Source organism: Sorex fumeus, unplaced genomic scaffold (genome assembly GCF_029834395.1).
Source record: "Sorex fumeus unplaced genomic scaffold, SorFum_2.1 ptg000019l, whole genome shotgun sequence".
Lineage (NCBI taxonomy): Eukaryota > Metazoa > Chordata > Mammalia > Eulipotyphla > Soricidae > Sorex > Sorex fumeus.
Window position 1 is genome coordinate 35,803,442 of NW_026606076.1, and position 23,516 is coordinate 35,826,957.

The 23,516-nt window shown below is 45.8% G+C and overlaps 1 pseudogene; it reads left to right on the forward strand.

The window, feature by feature from the left end:
• The window catches only part of LOC130022155 (zinc finger protein 208-like), a 179,711-nt pseudogene extending 163,140 nt beyond the window's left edge, over positions 1-16,571 (forward strand).
• The last annotated feature ends 6,945 nt before the right edge of the window (positions 16,572-23,516 follow it).

The following is a 23,516-nucleotide window of genomic DNA, read 5'->3' on the forward strand; positions in this document are numbered from 1 at the left end:
ATTTTACCAGCTCACTCATACTCAATGACACCATTCCCATATCAAATTGCTGCAGTGTCAAATCCTGAATCTGCGGTTTGAGTTCTGAAATCAAATGCAATACACAGTGTAAGAATTCATTGAAAGAAATGTAGTTGAATGAGGCAGTGTGGGTGGAGGACATCTTCTTGGTTCTTACAATCCAAACATGCCCACAGCAAACAGAAGATCTGATTAGATAATGGGTGTGAGCAGCATGTCAATCCACACAAGATGTTCAGGTTTTACTTTTGTGACCAGACCTTGTGATGTTCAGGACACATATGGGATGCATGTTATTGTACAAGGTCGGCCAAGTGCACGGTAAGCACAGTCCTCTCTATAGTATTACTCAGGCCCAAACTAGCTTTGTTACGGGATCACTCATTCACTATTTACAGAAAAAGGCGAAAGATATTTTGCAAGCACCCGACCAATGTAGGCTGTGCAGCCAGGCTGCTAATGTACAGACTGGGGGCGGGGGGTGGAGGGGTGGGACACCAAGGGCTGTGAATCGTATGTACCAACACATCAGGATAAATGATAACAACGCCAAGAAACTAAAGTGCAGGATCATAATTGAGGGAGAGTCCAGACAAGTGAAGAGCAGTGTGAGCACAGCACAGAGGCCTGGATCCAGGAGTTCGAGGCTCCCGGGGTCAGCAGCGTTCTTCACTTGCACTCAGCGTACCCCCACAGTGCCCAGAACTCCGCCAGGAAGGGTCCTCAGACACTCACCTGCACACACGCCTCTCCTCCCATGTCTCAGAGCTCCTCCTTCCAGCCAGGAGATCACTGAAGGCTTCACCCCCGGAATGCCTTGCACTGACAGAGATGAATCACATCTCTGGAGGAATCGAACTCGGGTCGGCCATGTTGGCTGCGTGCAAGGCAAATGCCCTACCGCTGTGCTATCGCTCCAGCCCACAAATACTCCATATATTATATATATATATATATATATATATATATATTTTATATATATTTATATATATAAATACATTATAAAAATGAAAAAAAAGTTATTCTGGATCAATCACTTCCATAATTACAATGGCCAGAGTCAGAAAATGAACCTTAGGTAAAACAATTTTATTTTCAACAAGGGGGTGGGGGATTGATACAAATGTACAGTAAGGAGGTAAATAATCCTGGTATATGTGAAAGCTTCCTGTGATACTAATACCATAAGTGAAATGTACTTGCTGATTATCACCTGGACCATGGTTATGGCATTGTCCTGGCATTTGGTCTTCCCAGTAAGTTAACTGGTAAATAATGGTTCTTAGTGATAGAGCAAGGTGGATGGAAATAAATACGAATTAAATAGGTACAAAATTGCATTTTGCTGGATACTGTCAAGACTCACCATGGTTTTATTCTTTGCTGTGACTCTGGCTTGGCTCAGAGGTCAGGTTTGCAGGGGATCATCAACCACAATAATGCAGTGAACCCTTTTGACATTGAATAGACAGCCAAACCTCCATTATTCAGGCCTTTCTGTGTTCTGTTCTGGGAGCCACATCCCGCTGTGCTGTCCATAATTTTGTCCAGGTCGGCCACATGCAAGAAAGCACTCCATTCGCTGTAGCATATCTGCACTCCTTGTATTCAGGTTTCCATTCGCTGTACACAAACATTGAGGATAAAAGTTTTGAGACTTTTACTTTGGAAGCAGTAAAATCCTAATAATCTAATATTCAACAAAATGGTAAACACCACGTAGATCTGTGCAAAAGGCCAAGCCAGGCTGCCAAGTGACCAGTGTGGTTTGCTGCCTTAAGCCCCATGCACACCTCCATGATGGGGGTTGGTCTGTATGCTGTGTTTTATGTACTTAATTATGTATTTTCGTTTTGGGGGAAATCCGACAGTACTTAAGGGTTACTCCTGGTGGTTCCCGGCCACTATTGGGGATGTCAGGGACTGAACTCCGGTTGACCGAGTTCAAGGCATGTGGGCAACCCACTGTACTACCCCTCAGGCACTGTTGGTTTGAAATATTGTTTCTGAAACTGCCTCCTGGGGTTTTCCTTATAAGCATGAGTCCACTGCTCTTGTGTTGTTAAGAAGTAGAAGCCTTTCCTCCTGTTCCACTGTCTCTCCGGCTCTCTGGGTTGTTATGAGATAAGTTTCTATCTGCATCTCCATGGCTGGCTTCAGAGTAAGGGTGCAATACAGGATTAGGTGACTTCTATCTCCAGACCCCCACTTTGTGACTGAACACTGAAGCTACCTCTTCTTCACTCCTTCATGTGAGCCCATTCCACTACATTGCACTTTATTTTTTCTTTTTGGTCACATCCAGAGATGCTCAAGGGTTACTCCTGGCTCTTCTGCATGCCTGGCCCTGCTTGGGAGACTATATAGAATGCAGATGATTGAACCTGGGCCAGCTGTGTGCAAGGCAAACACCCTATCCACTGTGCTATCACTCCAGCCAGCCAGCCAGCCTTACACATTTACCTGCATTTTCCTAGTTGTTCTCTGCACAGCTGGTGTCTGGCTCTTTAAGGCTGCTAGGAGAACCGGAAGTGACATCACAGCAGGGCATTTAGATGTTTGCCTGCAAGAAGCTTGATCAGCCTCCATTTCTTACTGCAGGTGAGGGGCGAAGTGGCTGTCCCGCGTGGAAGGGGTCTGTGAAGGCCGGTTTCGTGGCAGCACGCTAGCGGCCTCCCGGCGCCTCCAGGTCTCTGCACAGAGGGGCGGGGCCAAGCCACCTTGGAGGCCGCTTTTTCAGCCTTTTCCCGATATCCTGACGGTTCCTGCGGCGTCACGGGGTTTGGTGGGTGACGCGGAGCTTTGGTGAGTGCAGTGGGGGCTGTGCCGGGGCGCAGGGGTCGCGGGTGTGAGTGCGTGGTTCTGTGGATCCCCTGCAGCTCCGCCGTGGGGCAGTGGCAGGTGGGCGTGGGGGTGAGCGCCGGGGCTGCAGAGCCTGGGGGCTGGGCCATCCTGACCCTCCCAGCACGGGACTGCGCTGGGCGCTCTCCTGGACGCTTTGGCCCGAACCTCAATGCTGCAAAACCTGCAGATTCTCTTAGAGGACGGGAGAGATAGCCCAGTGGTTAGGGCGTTTAATTTCCATCTGGCCCACCAAGTTTGATCTCCGAGCTCCACCAGGACGGGTGCCTGAGCGCAGAGTCAGAAGTTTCTCGTCCATATCGCCGGTGGTTCCTCCAAAACTATAAAAGGACTGTTAATTTTAGAGGGGCAGAGGGGAAGCTCCCGAATGGCAAATGACACTGTAGCCCTCGGTCACTATTCATTAGTAGCCCTAATGTCCAGGGCCATCTTGTGTGTGTAAATCTAGGGGTGGTTGCGGTTTGCAAGTGAAAATTTAATTTTGGGCTATTTTTGGTTGTATTTTGGGCACATCTATGGAAGCTCAGGGTTACTTCAGGAGCAGCACTCTGTGTTTTTTTTTTTTCATCTTTAGGGGTCACGTGAGATGCTGAGTATCAATCTGAGTCAGCAAGGGAAGCGCCCCTCCCAGCTTACTATCTCTCTGACTCCACATTGTTGTTGTTTTTTCTAACATGTAGAATTTCTGTACCCTAAAATCAAGTTGAAAATTGCACCCTGACTCTTCATCTCTCCCTGATCAGGGCAAAACGCGGCTGTTACACTGAGTACTGAGAGTTGTGTTCAAATAATGTATGGACATGAGCTGCGTGCATTTGGTGGCAATGATTGATATCCCCACCCTGGCCGGTGAAGGGTGACAGAGGATCGAAGAAGGAAACAGGGGCCAGGCTCTTGGTGATCTGCTGGATATTAACTTAACAATGTTTTAGGTTTCATCTCTGAATTTCCACATTTGCTCCTCCCAGAAAAGCTTATCATGTCCTTGCTTACATCCCTAATTTAGTTAAAGTTTATCTTTAACCTTTTCATTGTATTTTTCCTCTCATTGTCTCAGTTCCCAAAGTCAGTCTTGATTACTTATGAGCCATATCTTTCTCTTAATTCTCAGCTTCATATTTGTACTGCTTTGTAGTTGAAGTGCTGTGTATTTGTACCCACTTTTCTGTTTCCCCTATAGCTTTTTATGTTTTTACTATCCAACAGCCACGGCAGAGCCTGGCAAGCTCCCCGTGACATATTCGATATGCCAAACACAGTAACAACAAAGACTCCAATGGAGACGTTACTGGGCCCGCTTGAGCAAATCAATGAACAACGGGAGGGCCTTTACTTTACTTTACTTACTTACTATACAACAGTGTCTATGGTTAAACCAGAAAGACATTAATGCTGTGCTCCTAATATTTGGGAGTTGATTGACTCTGAAGTTATCTAATCCTGGGTATAATTGCTTGGTCATCATTACTTGACTCATACTTTAGTTGCTGTAGTTCCTAACACCCCAAAAGGGACGTTCTGCCGTGGGACTTGGATGGACCCGGGGCAAGTGGCAAAACTACCCGGGTTCCAAAATGGAACATTCTAGAAAGCAGAAATGCATGGTCTTGATGCAAACTGTTACAGCTTAAGAAACAGAAACCCCATGGGGAAGGACAAGCTGAACTGGCCTGAGGACTGAGTCTAGGATTTACAGTAAAACCTTGCTTGCTCTCACAACCCAGAGAATTAAGTGTTAAAATCCTTATTTGCTCTGAAAGCCCAGAGAACTAAGTGTTGGGATCTTTGTTTCTTGCTCTGTTTATCCAAACAACGCAAGTATTGATAAATTATACAACTAGATGAAAAGATAAAAGCAATGCAGATGTCCCTGGGAGACAGAGTGTCTCCTTGGGTGAATCTCCCAATGAGAATTTCCTCTGACAAATGTTTATCTGCATAAATGATCAGTCACTCCCATGTCCTTATCTCACGACCCCTCAGATGTTCTATAAGTATGGTAGCTGTTCTGCATTAAATGGGCCATTTTTCACTTAGGGTGTGGTTTTCTGTCTCCCTGTCTCTCTGTCTCTGTTGGGAAGGGACCCCCATTTTACTTTGTGGACTCACTGTACCCGCACATTTTACTTTGTGGACTCACAGTGATCAAGTTGCTACTTATTCCATTCTCCTTTGCACCTATACCAGTCTCCCACTGCTCTTTATCCCTCTCTTCACCCATCTCCCACAGGCTTTATTCCCCATCCCACAGAGTTAGGGGTAGCAAATACACAGAGATGTGGTTGTACAATCAAAGGATGTAAAGCCCTTCCCTGAAGAGAAATTTCTAGGACAAAACTTTGACTCAGAAGGAGAGATCAGCTCAAGGGCAGGATTTTCTCTAAGGACATATTTTTTCTTTGCTTATTTCATATTCATTGAAACAATCATCCTAAATTGACACTTAATCTTTCTGTTTAATTTGAATGGACACAGTAAAAGATCTATTAAGCTTATAGGGTGTCTCTATTGGGAATATTTCCTATAGCTCCCAGACTACACTCCCCAGGATAGGATAGTCCTTCCTAACCCCAGCAGGATCCTTACCCAGTTACTTATGTTTGGGTCACGACAAAATTTTTTATGGTGCTTACCTGTCACTTTTTAATGCCAGTGTAGCTCACAACTATCCTGGGTCCATCCAGTCTCTTGCTTTTTGGGTGCTAAGAACGAAGAGTAGCTGAGGCTTAAGTCTCATAAATATGACAATGCCCAGGAGTGTATAATATCTGGAGTCAAATCACTCTGAAGTTACAAAAGCATAACATTGTCTTCCTTTGTCTTTACAAAGCTGAGGGCTGGGGGCATGGCCATCCCGATCCTGCCAGCACAATCTTCCCAACTGGGACTGCACTGGTCCTTGTCCAGGAGCAAAAAGGATATTTGCCTAAAGTAAACTGCAGAGGACATTAAGGAAATAGAAAGTCAAAATTTGACTCACAAATACAAAATCCAGAGATCTCTGAAGAATTTGACTTTACAATTCACAGTTTCTAGTTAGGGGAAATGGGTGATTAATGCATAGGAGAAGCAGAGCACCTGGAAGTTAAAGACGAATACTAAGGAAATGGGAGTGATTTGGGAGCATTGGTATGGGTGTTACTCAGTAAGCCTAAATTCCTTGTAGCAGAAGAGAAATCATGGACCAATGATAAACCTAAATTGTTTAGAACTCTAATCCAACAAAGGTAAAGGGTTTTGTTTTTTAAACATCTTGCTATCTTAGTTTTGGTTTTACAGGAGTAAGGACATTTGCTCAGGGTTCACCTTGGCTGTGCTAGGAGCACATTTACTTAGGGCCAGAGACATAGTACAGTGAGTAAGGATTTAACCATGCAAGCAGTCGACCCAGGTTCCACCCCTGCATCCATATATTCTGTACCAGAGTGATTCCTGAGTGTAAAGCTAAGAGTAAGCCCTGGATATGCCGTTTGTGGCCCCCAAACAAAAATCACACAAAGACACACTTGTATATACACACATATATGCACATACAATTAAGAAAGATGCAAAATGGAGAAAGAACAATAGAGTTTTGGTAGCAGGGAAAGATCAAGAATAGGGAATTTTTAAGGACCAGAAATTTGACTCTTTAAATGTTTCACTCTAGAATTTGTCATTGCACATTATTCCCCCCCCCCTTCGGTAGAATTTGCCTTTTTTTGTTCTTATATTTTTGCCATAGCATACAGTACTCAGTGTTTACTCTTGTGTCTGAGCTCAGGGATCATTTGCAAGAGTCAGGGTAACATTGTGTGTCTAAATATCTTTGGTTCAATGTTTGGTGACAACTGCAGGATCAGGGGATTTCTCCTTACCCCCGGGCCCCATAGTGTGTGACCGACCACTCCAGCATTTGCCACTCCATGCCTTTTTTTGAGTCCATCCCCCTTGCAGTACGGATTCACCTAGGAGGCAAAATGGTTCTCAGTGCCTAGACTCTGGCTCTTTAAGGCACCTTATGGAAATAAAAGTGATGTCATAAGTGATGTCATAGTTCATTTTCCATCCCTGACACTGACACTGGGGCTGTTGTGTACTTGCCAAAGGACAAGTAAATTTGCGCTCTATCCTTAAAGGGGGATTCTGAAGGCGGGTTTTGTGGCAGGATTCGAGCAGCCTCCTGTGAGCACCCCGCGCCTTCCCATTTCCACACTCTGAGCTGAGGGGCCGAGCCAGCTTGGGGGGCACTTTTGCCCTAGTTTTTCACTTGTTCTCTGAAATCCAGGTGTATTCTGAGGTGCGGTGGAGGCTTTAGGGGGATGCGGAGCTTTGGGGGTGCAGTGGAGGCTGTCTCAGAGTTCAGGGGTGGCAGCTGTGAGTGTGTGATCCCGGGGGCCTGTTTGGCCACGATCATCTCCAGCTCCAGGATGGGGCAATAGTGGCTGAATCAGCCGGGTCTTGGCCATACCAACCCTCTCAGCAGTCCCATGTTTGAACCATCGGCCCTAACCTAGCTTCTTTAGAATCTCCAGATTTGAGGGGCAGAGCTTCAGCCCCTCCACTTCATGGCAGGAGATATTTTGCTGGTCATCTTCATTGTCTGCCGTTTTAGCCAGGGTTATGTGGGGTATGTGGGGGGGAAGGGGACCTGCAGGTGCCTGAGGTTTGCCAATGAAAACATATTTGGGGGGCTATTTTTGATTCTTTTTATTTTTGGGGGGAGTGGGAACACACCCGGAGATTCTTCTGACTTACTCTAGTCTCTAAGCTAAGGAATTATCCCTGGCACTGCTGGAGGCCATATGGGATGCAGAGGATTGATCGGTTCATGTGGTCCAACGCCCAAGTCACATTACTGCCTGTCCAACAATACTGGTGTATCTTTTTCCGGATCATGAATTTCAGGTCCTTCACATCAAGCTGTAAGGCAGACCTGACTCTTCATCTTTCCTTGAGCAGACAATCACTGGAATCCGGGTAAATACTGAGGGTAAAGTTTGGGTTTTTTTTTTTGCTTTTTGGGTTATACCTGGCGATGCACAGGGGTTACTCCTGGTTTTGTACTCAGGAATTCCTCCTGGCGGTGCTCAAGAGACCATATGGGATGCTAGGAGTCGAATCTGGGTCGGCTGCATGCAAGGCAAACACCCTACCCGCTGTGCTATCACTCCAGCTCCAAAGGGCTTTTTAATGTTTATTTTTTAAAGAATATTTTTGAGTGTGCGGGGAGGGGGAAGAGCTGTGTTCATGACTCACTCCTAGTATTTTTGGAAGAAATTTATATAGGAAGGGGCAGAGCAAAAGTACAGCAAGTAGGGTGATTGCTTTACACACAGCCAACCCACGTTCTGTTTCTTGAATCCCACTGGTCTCCACACCTGCTGGGAGTGAAACCTGAGTGCAGAGCTAGGAATACTCCCTGAGCAATGCTGGTTCTGACACAAAGAAGAAAAACATGCACACGCACCCGCACAGACACATGCACATGCACACAGAAAACGTGTGATCGTAGAAAAAGAGAATAATAATTCATGGAAAACCATGCCAGAAAATCAAAGTTTTAAGGACCTGCTGTTTGTCTATTTAAATGTTCTTCCCTCTTATTTTGCACAAGAATTCTGTTGGTTTCTTGTGATTCGAATTTGCCTTTTTGTTGCAGTGTTTTTGGTCATAATCTACAGTGCTCAGGTCTTAACTCCTGACAGGTCATATTATGGTCCCTAGTAAATGCCCTGGTTATTTGAATTATTTTTCTATTCAACCAACTGTTTGCGCAGTTTTCTAATATATTCTTGGACGGCAGGAGCAAGTGTTGGCTGAGGCTCACGCAGATGTTCCGTTTCAGGGATAGAGTAAATTAGGACCCATAGGGTCTCAGGTCCAGCGCGAGAGAGCAGGGCTCTGCCTCTGACCCAACTGTACCCAGAAGTGATCTTGGTCCCCGGGACAGAGTGCACAGGCGCATGTTCTTGTCCCTGCTGCAGGAGAGTGGCTGAAGCTTTGTCCACTCTATGTCCCTGTGACTTTCCCCATGGCAGAGCCACATCCAGGCTATAGTTCCCAGGGGCCAGCACTGCTGCCAGCTGCAGGGGCGCCAGTACTTGGGAGCACCGGGACTCAGAGTCAGACCGAGGATGGGCCTGTAGGGATTTTCCTGTGCAATTCAGGGAGGAATTCGGGGACCAGAGAGGGCTGTCGTTTCCTCTCCTATTGCCTGGGCCCAGGCTCCTATCCTGAAGTGCAGCACAGATGCCAACAAAATTTGCATCCCCAGCGGAGACAGGAGCTTCTGCCATTGTCTCCCTGAGGTGGGATTATGAGGGTGTGGCTGCACTGAGATCAGGGGTGGGAGGAGGTGCTGCTCTCTGGTGCTCACTGTTCTGACTTCTTCAGGTCTTTGCACAGAGCCTCCTGCTAATTCTCAGCACAACAGTGGCAGGAGAAGATGGTGATGCGGCTTCTGATAAGCCGTCCAAAGGTAGGAGTAGAGGGACAGAATGGCATGAGGTAGTGCCAGCAGTGCCCGGGCTTTCTGGGCGATCTGTTTTGAGTTTCTTTTGGATGGATTCCAAGATGAGACTTCCGATCAGACCACGCCATATTTGGCTGTGGGACCGACCCAGCGGTGCATGAGGAATACTCAAAGCTCAGTGCTCAATGATCACTCCTGACATGTCTAGGCAACCAATGGGATGCTGGAGGTCCAAAGATTTTGTCTTGAATTTTCTGTTTTATTTGGGAGTGATAGCACAGCGGTAGGGTGTTTGCCTTGCACACAGTCAACATGGCCGACCTGAGTTCGATTCCTCCGCCCCTGCCCCTCTTGGAGAGCTCTGCAAGCTACCGAGAGTATCTCGCCCGCACGGCAGAGCCTGGCAAGCTCCCTGTGACGTATCCAATATGCCAAACACAGTAACAACAGTCTCCAATGGAGACGTTACTGGGCCCGCTCGAGCAAATCAATGATCAACAATTTGGGGTACATTGCAAAGGATTCTCACAATAAATCCTTGTGCTGCACTCTGGCATTGCCCCTGGCAGTGCTTGTGGGACCATATGGGATGGTGGGGATCGCCAGTCCTACACGCTGTTCCCGGAGCAGCTGTCCTGTTACGCCAACCTGCTGCTTCATTTTCTTTTGCATTGTTTGTGTACTCAGCCATCCTCTTTACTCTGTTCTCTGGATTCATAACTGATGGGCATCAGAATGCCCTGGGGTGTGCTGGCCACATTTGCGTACTGTCAACTACAGTGACTTGGACCCCAGGACTTATTTTTCCCCTGTTTTGTCCTTCCTGCTCTGGAGAGCCTTGCCTTCTCAGTCATACAGTCTTATATTCACATAAAGTTATGTGTGGATTTCTGGGCATGCGCTGATCCCAAGGAGAAAGAGCCAAGGATCTCTGAGGCCAGTAGAGATGTTGGGGTGAAGAACCTTCTCCTTCTTTGCAAGGGATTTGGGGCGGTCTTGAGCAGTGTGTTCTTACAGGCACACATGCCATGCACCACTCTGAGTAGTTGTCTATATGGACTGTAGTTCTTAGTCCTAGTAGTCATGAGCTGTGGGGGTGCAGCGGTGAGCGTGCAGTCATTTTTGCTGCACCCAGGGATGGTCTTTTGGATCGTGCAAGTCTGCGGTCAGGTGATCCTCTCTACAGTGCTCACTGGACCAGTGGTGCTCGAATTGGACATTAGGTTGCCAGGAAAGGCAGATATATCCAAGAACTTTCTGTATAACATCCTCCCACTTTCACAGATCCAGCTGCCTTATGTGATTTCTGGGGCCGGTCAGCCATGCATCTGCATGGAGGCTGGTTCATTCGAAGGGGAGAGGACTAGTGACAATATAGGACCCTGGGTCCTGGCCTCACAGTAGTGGGAATGAGACTAAGGTAGACTCTAACTGCCACCCTCCCTGTGTGCTGACTCAGGATGCAGTGACCTTCCACGACGTGGCTGTGAACTTCACCCCGGAAGAATGGTCATGCCTGGCGGCCTCTCAGCAGAAGCTCTACAGGGACGTGATGCTGGAAACCTACCAGCATCTGCAGGCTGTAGGTGAGAGCAGTGTGGAGCCAACCCTGTCTGGACAGACCTGCTTGGGCTCCCTGGGTTTGGGCCGCAGCTGTGTATCCAACAGTAGCTGTGACTGACGGGCTGGTATGTTGAACAGCCATGAGGTGTTTGTTCCCTCCCTGTTTTTTTTTTAGGGTTCACCTGTGGATACTCAGGGCTTACTCTCAGTTCTGTCCTTAGGAATCAGTCTTGTGGAGTAGCAGGACCCTGTGGGGTGATTCAGATCAACCCGTTTCGACTGTGTCCGTGGGAAGATCCCTATCTGCCCAGTTATCGCTCAGGTCCCTTTAAATAGTTCCATCCATTGGTGAATCAATTTGCTTTGTGTACTACACAAACTTCCGTGTGTTTAATTGGCTTTGCTGTTGCCTTTGTTTAGGGAGCACAGTCCACAGTTCTCCTGGCTCTGTGCTAAACGATGACTCCTAAGAGTGCTCAGAAACCGGGATACCATGGACTGAAACCTCTTGGCAATTTAAAACATTGGTGCATGACTCCCAATACTTTTGCACCAGGCACTCAAATCAGACGGTTTTTAGTTCCTCTTTTTTTCCTTTGGTATTAGGAAAAAAAGAATCAGGATTACGGCCTGATTCTTTTCATTATTACATTCACATATTAGTAATAATAATTATTATTATAGTAATTATTATAGTAATTATAATAATAGTAATAATAATTATTATTATGTAATAATAATAATAATAACGTAATGGCCAGGATCCAGAGATTATCACACCCTTTACGACATCTTATCATCTCATTCCTACTTTGGACAAACTGGCAGGCTACCGAATGTAACCTGCCCACATGGCAGAGTCTGGCAAACTCCCCGTGGAGTACCCAATATGCCAAATACCAATAATATTGAAGGGTCTCATTCTCTTAACTCTGAAAGAGCCTTGAATATGGGACTTTTTTTAAAATCTCAGGGCTAGGACGAAGGAGACGTTACTGGGGCCTGCTCGAGGCAATCGACGAATAACAGGATGGTTGTGATTGTGATTGTGATTGTGGTTAGGGATTATTCCTGCCTGTGTATTCAGGATCCACACCTGGCCTTGCTCCAAGACCTTATGGGCTGCCTGTGATCAAACCCACAGGTGTGTGCAGCACTTCTGTTCTATGTGCTGTACTATCTCTCCCACCACTGGGGCTTTGATATCTCTTCTCTCAACTCATCTGACACTGCCGTATTTCAGTGCTTGGAGATACTTCTAATGGTTCTTGTGAGACTTCAGCAGGACTCAGGCTTTGCTCCTGGACTCTGCACTCAGGGATCACTCCTGGCTGGCGTGACGGACCCTAGGGGATGTCGGGTATTGCAACTGGATTGGCTGTGAGAAACTCCTGCTGTGCTCTCTTTCTGGATACATTTTTAGCTTAAAAAAATAAGGGTCTCTTGCCACCTTTGGCCATTTCCAGATTTATTAAGCACTTAGTTTTACTGAAATTCTTGATGAGTTCATTAGGGGCTCAGGAAACTCCATGTGGTGTTAGGCCTAGACAGACAGTATGGTTAGGAAAGTGATTTTCTTGCAAGCAATGCACCTGGGTTAAATCCCCGGCATCCCATGTCATCCCCAAGCACCAGCAGTGCTGATTTCAGAATACAGAGTCAGGAGTCGTCCTTGAGCATTGCCAGGTTAGACCCCAAACAAGACAAAAACCAACAACATACTGTGCTGATCTACACCCTTTCAGCCATACACAAGGCCTGGTCTATTGTATTTGTGGTATTTTCTTGGGTCTTACCTCTCAAATAACTAGAAATATGTGGCATTTTGGAAATGGACATTGTGTTCATGCCTTTATATCAGGAAACACGGGGATTTACCTGTCACCTTTTCCTTGTCACTTATCCATGCCTCTGTCTCTGTTGTGGCAGGGCACACTGGGTTGAAGCCTGCGGTGATCTCCTGGCTGGAAGGAGGAGCCCTGAGGTCAGGGAGGAGAGACTTGTGTTTAGGTGAGTGTCTGAGAACCCTTCCTGGCTCAGGCCCTGTGCAGTGTATGGGTGTCCTGAGCATGTATGAAACACGCTGCTGAGGCTGGGGCCTTGGGCTCCTGGATCCATGGGTCTGTGCCGCACTCGCACTCCTCTTCATTCCCATCGTATGTCTGTCCAGAATGACTCTGTAAGTTGCTTCCATGGCTTTCGAATAAGTAAGACCATAACAGAGCTAGTTTGGATCTGACCGATAGTACAGCAGGGAGTGCCTTGCAATGCCTGAAAGTGACCTGTTCAATAACCTGGTTCCCCGAACATCACCGGGTCTGCTCAAAAACTAAAACAAAACCTAGTGTAGAATTGCAAAGATCCTTACCGTTTTCCACTAACCTAATCTTTTTTTTAGTGTAGGATTTTATGGACTTTGAATACCACAGAGATGTACTCCAACTACATGGCATCATTTTGCTACATTTTTGACAATTGCTTTAACTGCATGTTGTGTTCAGTTTCAGAGATGAAACCACGGATTCAAGATTTGGCATTACAGCACTTTGATTTGGGAATGGGGTCCGCAAGTATGAGTGAGTTGGTAAGATTTTTAATTCGGAATAAATTATTATGCCAGCGGGAGTGGACCAAATATGTGATTGTTAGGGTGGAGGGCTGTGAATGGCAGGGAGGAATTCCAAAGCCTGATGCTTGGGGTAGAGGACCCTTAGCTTTACTAGGTGCTGAAATCAACCATGTATAAAAATGCTCTGAGTTTTCATTTGCTTGACAGTTATAGTCATTTAAAAAGCTAATTTGTGGGCCCTGGAGATAGTGCAGTGAGAAATATACTTGCTTTGCACAGGGATGGATGATCCTTACCCAGCACTCCTTATAGACACCGTAGACACACAGAACTGATCCTCGATACTGCATGGTGTGCCCCTCCGCCCACCCAACCCCCAATAAATAGAAACTACAAAACATTAAGAAGAAAAAACTTTGTTGATCCTGAAAACAATCACTTGTGGTGAGAGCTTTGCAATAGTCACATGGGCTGTCTCAGCTGTGTGAGGATGCAGCGTTATCTTCACCCCTTTATCACAGGTTCCACTCTGAGCTTTAATCAAACCCACTGTGGTTGTATTTCATTTTCTCTTGAAATGGATGCATCAGTTTTCTATAGAAGGAATTATTTCCAGTTATATTCCTTCATTAAGTTAAAGGTGGGGGGAACTCACAGAATTTTATGAATCTGCTTCCATCAATTTTGTGCGTCGATCTTACATTTACACGAAGGTATTCTATAATAAGACAATCCTTACGTAGGTAATTACATTTGTGTGGTGCATATGTTAGAAACCTCACCTGGGGCTGGAGCAATAGCACAGCGGTTAGGGCATTTGCCTTGCACACGACCAACCTGGGTTCGATTCCCTGCATCCCATATGGTCCCCTGAGTACTGCCAGGAGTAACTCCTTAGTGCAGAGCCAGGAGTAACCTCTGTGCATCACCAGGTGTGACCCCCCCCAAAAAAGAAACCACATCGGAAGGCTCAGTTTTTTGACAGGAAGACTCGGTGAATAAGTTAATAATTGGAATTCTTCTCTGCTCTTCCTACAGGGAAGCAACCAACCCAAGTGGAATATCTCTGATTCTGCACTCTATGACAATATCTCTAGTGAGCAATCCTGCATTCAACCCCATGAGGATGCCAAGACGTGTGGGATGTCTTCTGAGGGTGATCAGAATGGCGAGAGCTACCTCACTTTGAAGAAGCCCTCCCTTGGAAAAAGTTCCTTGGAGTGTGGTGTTCTCAGTTCACAGTCACAAAATTCCCCAGTCTGGCAGCCACTAGGGAAAGAAGCACTGTTTATAGTGAGTCCCTCACAGCGACAAATTCTCAATCACAGTCACTGTGAACAGAACCCATCTAAGTGTAAGGAATGTGGCGGAGCCTCCCCATGTTCTCAGCACTGTGGTATTTCCTTAGAAAACTACAGTGGACAGCATCCCCGGAAAAGTGAGCACCGAGAACAAAGTGTGAGTCAAGGATTACTCCATCATGACCATATGAATATAAATTCAGGAGTGAAACCTTATGCGTGTGAAGCATGTGGGAAGGCCTTCAATCAATCATCACATATTTTTAGACATAGGAGAATTCATACAGCAGAGAAATCTCATAAATGTCAGACATGTGGGAAGACCTTTATTCAGCCCTCAGATCTTAATAGACATATGAAAACGCATAGTGGAGAGAAGCCTTGTATATGTCAGACATGTGGGAAGGCCTTTAATCAGCCCTCAGATCTTAATAGACATATGAATATTCATACTGGAGAGAAACCTCATAAATGTCAGACATGTGGGAAGGCCTTTATTCACACCTTGTCTCTTTATAGACATAAGAATACGCATAGTGGAAAGAAGACTTATATATGTCAGGAGTGTGGGAAGGCCTTTGCTGGAGCCTCAAAACTTACTGTACATCGGAGAATTCACAATGGAGAGAAACCGTATATATGTAAGGAATGTGGGAAGGCCTTTGCTGCAGCCTCAAGACTTACTGTACATAGGAGAATTCACACTGGAGAGAAACCGTATATATGTAAGGAATGTGGGAAGGCCTTTGCTAAAGCCTCAAGACTTAGTGAACATAGGAGAATTCACACTGGAGAGAAACCGTATGTATGTAAGGAATGTGGGGAGTCCTTTGCTACATCCTCAGAACTTACTGTACATAGGAAAATTCACACTGGAGAGAAACCATATATATGTAAGGAATGTGAAAAGGCCTTTGCTGCAGCCTCAAAACTTACTGTACATAGGAGAATTCACACTGGAGAGAAACCGTATATATGTAAGGAATGTGGGAAGGCCTTTGCTGCAGCCTCAAGACTTACTGTACATAGGAGAATTCACACTGGAGAGAAACCGTATATATGTAAGGAATGTGGGAAGGCCTTTGCTAAAGCCTCAAAACTTACTGTACATAGGAGAATTCACACTGGAGAGAAACCGTATTTATGTAAGGAATGTGGGAAGGCCTTTTCTGAAGCCTCAAGACTTACTGTACATAGGAGAATTCACACTGGAGAGAAACCATATATATGTAAGGAATGTGGGAAGGCCTTTTCTGAAGGCTCAAGTCTTAGTGAACATAGGAGAATTCACACTGGAGAGAAACCGTATATGTGTAAGGAATGTGGGAAGGCCTTTGCTAAAGCCTCAAAACTTACTGTACATAGGAGAATTCACACTGGAGAGAAACCGTATATATGTAAGGAATGTGGGAAAGCCTTTTCTGAAGCCTCAAGACTTACTGTACATAGGAGAATTCACACTGGAGAGAAACCGTATATATGTACGGAATGTGGGAAGGCCTTTGCTAAAGCCTCAAGACTTAGTGAACATAGGAGAATTCACACTGGAGAGAAATCGTATATATGTAATGAATGTGGGAAGGCCTTTGCTAAAGCCTCAAGACTTAGTGAACATAGGAGAATTCACATTGGAGAGAAACCATATATCTGCAAAGAATGTGGGAAGGCCTTCTGTCAATCTCAGTACCTTCGGAATCATAGCAGAATTCACAGTGGAGAGAAATCTCATCAGTGTCAAATATGTGGAATGGCATTCACGTTGTCCTCTTCCCTTACTATACACATGAGAATTCATACTTGAGAGAAGCCTTATATATGTGTGGAGTGTGGAAACACCTTTACTACATCCTCGCAATTGACTGTACATAGGAGAATTCACACTGGAGAGAAACTTTATATGTAAGGAATGTGGGAAGGCCTTTGCTGTGACCTCAGTAATTAATGTATATAGGAGAATTCACATTGGATAGAAACCATATATATGTAAGGAATGTGGAAAGGCCTTTGCTGGAGCCTCAGACTTATTGAACACAGGCGCATTCACGCTGGAGAAACAGGCTTGAGCACCCTGCAGTTCCTAGTTTGGGAACTTGAGCGGCAGGACACGCCAGCTTGTAGGGCATTTTTGTGCTTGTTTTTTCAAAACTTGTTCTGCATATCTAGGTATTAGGGAATGTGGAGCTTTTGGGGGTTGCATTGGGGGCTGTTCTGTGGTGGAGGTGTCATGGGTGAGGGTGCGTTATGCTGAGGGTCCCTGCAGCCAAGATCACATCCAGGTCGAAGATGGCACCTGAACTTTGGGCCTTGGTGTGAGGGACCTGCAGAGAGTGGTGGTCTTGGCCATCTTATACCTCCCTACTCGGGACTGCGCCGGGCCCTTTTTGGAGCCTTTGGACTGGAGACAACACTTATCCAGATATGTTCACGGGAAGCCCCGAAAGGAAAGGGACACTTTTGTGGTCATTTTTATTGGCTCCTGTGCTGGGGTTGGGACTTTGGGGTGTGTCTGCACAAGTGAGAGGGTTTTGCCTCTGAAAATTTACTGTTTGTATTATTTATTTATTTTGTTTTCTGCTTTTTGAGTTACAACCAGCGATGCACATGTGGTTACTCCTGGCTTATGCACTCAGAAATTACTCCTGGCAGTGCTCAGGCGAACGTATTGTTGCCAGGATTCGAACCCGGGTTTTTCCCGTGCAAGGCAAACATCCTTCCCACTCTGCTATCAATGCTGCTTAATGGCTATGATCCCAAAGATTCAAAGACAAATCTCAAAACCCAGCGGCTCTTGGCAGAAATTAGTCTGGACCCTGCAGTAGGTTACTAACCCTGGGCCACCCCAGAGGGAAGTGGTGCTGTCCCTCCACCTGCTCCCCCTTGGCGGCTCGCTGGCCACCATCCTCCAGAGGCCATTGGAAAGTCACATTTGGGCCCGCAGTGATGAGATATGTGGAGCTTCACAGGATGGGGGGATGGGGGTGGAGGTGGCCCTTTCCTCCACGACCCAACAATAGCTTAGATCATGCCCACGAACCGCCTCTCTGGCTCCTGATAAAGCTGCTTAATGGCCATGATCCCAGAGAGTCAGGAGAAAATCTGGAACTCAGCAGGTATTGGGAGAAATCCCTCCATATTATTAAAATTTCAAAATTACAAAATCATGTTTATAACCAGCAGTAGAAAACAAATTGTCTACTGTTGCCTTTTTGAACTATCTGAGTGCTGGGGTTAAATCCCAAATATAATAATGGTGGGTCTGGTGTCAAAATATTGAATGTAATCAAAGTAGAGAGAAATGTAGAAATCATCTGCCCCCACAGTTAGGGGGAGGGTGTAGAATGGGGGTATACTTGGGGTTTTGGTGGTGGAAAATTGGCACAGTATAGGGACTGGTGCTTCATTGTTTGAACGAGACTTAAACCCAAAAGTTTTGTGTCTTCACTCAGGGCGATTCAAAAAATAAAATTATCAAAAAAAGGGGGAAAAGTACGGTGGAGTTCATGCCCATTTCAGTCAGCTTAATCAATAGCCGAATAAACAATACTCCTGCAAATAATTTTTTCTACTTCCACATGTCCAATTGCAAATATTCCCTTTCTCTTCATCTCTCCCTGACCAGAACATCAGGAAAACTGGCTCTTGGGGGTGGCTACATCAGTATACTTGTTGTTTTATCTTTTCCTGAAAGGGAGATATTTGAGTATGGGGAAGGGGATTTTTGCTCAGGGGTCACTGCTGGTGTGCTGGGAAAAAATTTATTTAGAACTGGCCAGAGCAATAGTACAGCAAGCAGGGTACTTGCTTGCATGTGGCCAACCCAGGAGTCCTCCAGTCCACAACACCTTTGAGTTGCTCACTGGACATTGAGTGTCCCCTTCTCACCCCTAGAACAGTTGATGTGACGATATGGCGTGGGGGAGGAGTGTCTAGAGTTTTGGTCCAACCCAGTGTTGCTTTCTTTTGGTCCTGCTGGGTCAGTGCTTAGGTGTTACTCACAGGAGCATTGTTCATTGGGTTTGTCTCTGGGGTGGCTGCGTGCAAGTCCATCAGCTTCTAATATAGTTCCATTGTGGTAGATCAGGATTCCATCCAGTGACTACTGGGGCCCGTCACCCTAAAGTGTTGGTGGAGGCCGGTTCCTCCCTTCTGGAGTGGGGAGAAGGGAGATCCCTGAGAACCCCTAGGGTGCTGCAGTGTCTCATCCTCAGGCCCATTGTGTGGATTGGGATAGCCTCCTCCTATCCTAGTGTGTGCTGGTTCGAAATGTGGTTACCTCTGTCAACATGGCAGCGAGTTTCACCCCAGAGGGATGAACATACCTGATTGCCTCTCAGAGGAATCTCTAAAGGGACATTATGCTGGAGTCAGAAGAGGAACAAAGATATGGAGAACCACTGACTGATGGTCAGAATGGCTTGTTTAATGTGAAGCTTTTAGCATAACTACAGAGCATTGAAGGTCGTTGAGCTATAGGACTACATATAGGGGTGACTGATCGTTTACAGAGGTAAAGCATTTTTGTTTGTTTTTGCTTTTTGGGTCACGCCTGGCCATTAACAGGGAAAACTCCTTGCTCTGCACTAAGGAATTTACTCCTGGATGTGATCGAGGGACCATAAGGGATGCTGGGAAAAGAACCCTCATCATCTGCGTGCAAGGCAAATGCCCTTTCTGCTGTGCTATGGCTCCAGCCCCTACAGAGGTAAAGGGTTTTGATGGAGACAATTCTGGAGAATTCAAGGAGATACTGCCTCCCAGTGGCTATACAGAGAGATTCTCCCAGGGTCAACAGCATTATATTGCTTTCCTCTTTATCTACTAGAAAATATTAAACAATTAAATTTACTTCTTATTAAGAATTGCAGATATGTGGATAAAAATAGTAAGAAATATAGATTCCAAAATTTAGTTATCTGGACTCTGAGGGCAAGGTTGCTGGGCTTCTACCATAAATCCCATACTAGGTCTTCAGGCCGGTACAGCTTGTCCTTCATGAGGTCCTGTCTCTTAAGTCATAACAGCTAATATCAAGACTGTTCTTTCATGCTTTCTAGACTATTCCATTTCGATTCCAGGGTAGTTTTGCTATTTTCCCCAGATCCATCTCAGCCCTATGGGGGCCTTCCTTTTTGGAGTGTTAGGAAGTATGGCAACTGAAGCTTGAATCAAGTAAATATGACATGTGCCAGGAGTAGGTGTATTTCAGGATATGGGCCAAATATTAGGAGCCTATCATTAATAGTCTATCTGTGGTTAAGCAAAGAACATTGCTCTATAGTAGAGTATAAAAGGGCTAATGGGAATATAGAATAGGAAGTATTCACTTCAAATACAATGTTCAGATTCACCTAAGTCATCAAACCTCACTTGGGGAATTGTAAGCTCAAAGTAAAGGTAAAAGAGGTAAAGGTAAAGGCCCTCCCGTTGATCGTCGATTTGCTCGAGCGGGCCCAGTAACGTCTCCATTGGAGACTTTTGTTGTTACTGTGTCTGGCATATGGAATACTCTCGGTAGCTTGCCGGGCTCTCCGAGAGGGGCGGAGGAATCGAACTCGAGTCGGCCATGTTGGCTGCGTGCAAGGCAGACGCCCTACCCGCTGTGCTATCGCTCCAGCCCAGGTAAAAGAGAAATTCTCCAGGTAAAAGAGAAATTCAGGGAATTACAGATGTTCCAAAAGCACTGTGGGGAGGGCGCTTCCTGACCTTCCATGGAGCCAATACTACCAGAGATGATTCCTGAGCACGGATACAGGATTAACCCTTGAGCATCGCCACCTGTAACCCAAAACAAAACTGCATACAGTGCTGGTAGCATAGTGGTATTATCTGGGACTCCCTTATTTCACTCTTAAGTTTAAACCTTGTTTTATTCCTCACTCCCCACCAATCTTTGGCATATTGAAAGTGGGCGTTATGATCATGCATTTTCAATAGTGTGACCAGTTAGACCAGGGACACACGAGGTTTACTTGTCGCCTTTTCCTTCCTTGTGACTAATCCCAGTCCTCTGTCTCTGTGGAGCAGGGCCTTGTGGGGTGAAGCCTGCGTTAATCTCTGGGCTGGAAGAGGAGCCCTAAAGCCGGGGAGGTGAGGTGTACAGGTGAGTGTCTGAGGACCCTTCCTGGCTGGGTCCCTGGGCAGTGTGTGCGTGCCCTGAGTGTGTGAAACATGCTACTGTGTCCTCGGGTCACTGGATCAGGCGTCTGTACTGCACTCATGCTGCCCTTCACTCCCCGGAGCTGTTCGTTACGGAGAGATCCTGTGCTTTGCTTTCTTGACTTTGTTGTCATTCTTCCTCGTCTGTCAGGTGTGCCGAATAGTCATGAGTTTCAAGACCCTTGTTCCCCCCAGCTGAAAAACCAGCCTCACTGTACACCTACAGGGCCGGGTACCCTTTCTGGACCCCTCTCTGTCAATATGACACCATTCTTATCTGCTTATCTTTGCCTTTGAATCATTGCCATGTTTTTTTGAATATAGGAAGAAATTGAATTTTCTTTTGTTTTTGGGCCTGGGGATGATCAACAGTTATTCCTGGTGTTTCTCATAAGTTGCTGTTGGCAATGCTCAAGGATCAACCCCTGTCAGCCTCATGCAAGGCAAATGCCTACCTGCTGTACTCTTGTACGCACCACAAAATGTTTTATTGTGTGTATGTTAAATTGTGGCTGTGAGCCCATAGTGAAGCTTATTAGGACCAGAACAGCAGTGCATCACGGAGGGTGCTTGCCAACAGACGCTGCCTACCTTTGATATCCAGCTTCCCCTATGGTACCTCGAGCATCACTGGGTCTGATCAAAAATGAAACCCAAAAGGCTTGTTCTGGAATTGCCTTGCTCCTGCAGCAACACTTTCCGCAGATTTTCTCTTTTTGTCGGCTTGTTTGGACTGTGAGAACCATGTCCTCCACCTGTTTAGCCATTCAATTGCATTCCATTCAATGTTGGACTAATCCTCATTGTGCATTTTGTTTGATTTCAGAACTCAAATCACAGGTTCGCTGTAAAAAACTACGCATGCTGAAGGTTGTGTGTTCGTGGGCTCTCTGAACAGCTCTATCTCACCGCCCGCGTTCGGTGCCCTAGAGTCGCTGTGTGTGTCCTGCATCGGGATGGCTGTTAGCCAAGGGCAGATGAAGGAAGAGATGAGGGCCAGACTGGTTGATCTTTGTAGCAGTTTATTACAAGGAAGTTTATCCCATAGAATAAATTTATGTTATGGAGGGCCTAGATTCTCTCAAGCACAAGTTCTCCTTGCTAGTCTCTTGGTAGTCCATCTTTCAGCCCTGCTCTCTCCTTCTCCAGCTCCCCTCTAGTCTGGGCTGACACTCCACCCAGTCAGGTAGCCAAATCAACATAAGAAAGCCCTTCCTGACTGCTCAAGGGCAAGATACTTCTTAAGGTGTTTTTCTCTTTTCCTCAGTCCAATGAACTATCAACTATTCCTGAGGTTATGCAAGAAGGACAGAACAGTGTTATCCTACAGTTCAGGGTGTGGAATTACAGCAATTTCATTTGGGAAAAGGGGTATTGCATACAAGTGTGCTGTAAGATTCTCTTGTTGAAACTAAATATTATGCTATTGGAGTGCTCAGTGGACCAAGCATGTGACTTGAAAGGTAGGGTCTGACTCCATCCCCACAACCATATCTATGGTCTCAGCACCATAGGAAATATATCAGAGCCTAATACTGGGACTAGAGGGTCTTTAAACTCAGTGGGGGCTGAAATCTGGAAATTTATTTCATTTTATTCTTTTTTTAAGTTTTCATTAAAGTGCCAGAGTTTTCAAAAGTATTGATAGTTGTACTTACGCATACAGTAGGTAAAGGTAAAGGTAAAGGCCCTCCCGTTGATCATCGATTTGCTCTAGCGGGCCCAGTAACGTCTCCATTGGAGACTTTGTTGTTACTGTGTTTGGCATATCGAATACTCTCGGTAGCTTGCCGGGCTCTCCGAGAGGGGCGGAGGAATCGAACTCAGGTCGGCCATGTTGGCCGCTTGTAAGGCGAACGTCTTACCCGCTGTGCTATAGCTCCAGCCCTACGCATACAATAATTCAGCACCAATCCCTGCACTACTGTCAGCTTCCCTCCACCCATGTTCCTGTATTCCCTCCAACCTCAGTCCTCACTCCATCCCCGCCTGTCATCTGAACAACCACATGACTAAGTTTCAGTGGTTGCAGCTTACATCTCTTGTTTTCAGTGCTGTTGCATTTGTATTTTGGGTAAATGGCTACACCTGTCACTCATGTCACTGCCATAAATGAATCCCTGATCCCTGTAAACTTCTGGTTCTTTTCTGCCCACAGATTTATTTCCTTCTTTATCCGGCTTCTCTCTAAACACTGAAATAAGGGATGATTTAATTAGACCCTTTACAGTACATCTCCACATCCAGTGTTCTGTATTCCAACAATGAGTGACATTATCCTGTTTTTGTTTCTTTTTCTGGCTAACTTCACTCAAGATGGTATCTTCCAGTTTCAATCGTGTTGCTGCATAAAATCAGTAGTTCTAAAACCTAAAAATATATATATTTTATTTATTTATTTATTTATTTATTTTGCTTTTTGGGTTACATCCAGCGATGCTCAGGGGTTACTCATAGCTCTCCACTCAGGAATTATTCCTAGTGGTGCATGTGGGACCATATGGGATGCCTGGGATTGAAGCTGGGCCGGCTCTATGCAAGGCAAATGCCTACCCCTGTACTATGGAACCCCCCAAAAATTCTTTTTATT